Source organism: Myotis brandtii, unplaced genomic scaffold, assembly GCF_000412655.1.
Source record: "Myotis brandtii unplaced genomic scaffold, ASM41265v1 scaffold357, whole genome shotgun sequence".
NCBI classification, from domain to species: Eukaryota; Metazoa; Chordata; class Mammalia; order Chiroptera; family Vespertilionidae; genus Myotis; species Myotis brandtii.
The window spans coordinates 633,301-633,851 of record NW_005363729.1 but is presented as its reverse complement, the minus strand read 5'-3'; the positions used below and the strand labels follow the sequence as shown (position 1 = coordinate 633,851).

At 67.2% G+C, this 551-nt stretch overlaps 1 protein-coding gene across 1 annotated transcript in view; it reads right to left on the bottom strand.

The window, feature by feature from the left end:
* VAV2 (vav 2 guanine nucleotide exchange factor) overlaps positions 1-551 on the bottom strand; it is a 78,952-nt gene that overhangs the window by 45,308 nt on the left and 33,093 nt on the right. The gene's annotated exons all lie outside the window — the stretch shown is intronic.

Genomic DNA, 551 nt, shown 5'->3' with positions numbered 1-551 from the left:
GGGCCGGGGAGGCCGAGACGGTAGGGTGAACCAGTCCAGGATGATGGCCAGGCCGGGGCTGCGTGTGGACGCAGAGGAAGCCCTCAGAGAGAGGAAGGAAGTAGACGCAGAGCCACAAGGATGGGCCACCCAGAGAAGGGGGACCCTGTGGCCTCAGGTGGCCTGGTCTCAGCCCCGCGCCCGCCCTGATGGGCCAGAGGCAATGCTGGACCCACCCACTGCCTGTGCTGTGGCCCGGGCTCCAGGGGCCCTGGCTCCAGGGGCGCCCACATCCCCCAACACAGCTCCGGGCTAAGAACCTCCCAGCCCAGCCCGTCCAGAGCGGCCCAGCTCTCTCTGCGGCTCTGAAAAAAGAGGCTCCCGGACAAGAGGCCTGGGAGGAAGACCCCTCCATGTCACCTCCAGACACGCCGGAGCCTTGGAGGACGAGGGGGTGTGAGGTGCAGACAGGCTCATGTCTGAGAGAACAGACCCTCACCCTCACCTCCCACTCTGCTGGGGGGACCCTCACCACAGCCCTCAGGACTGACAGGGGACCTGGTGGGGCTCTG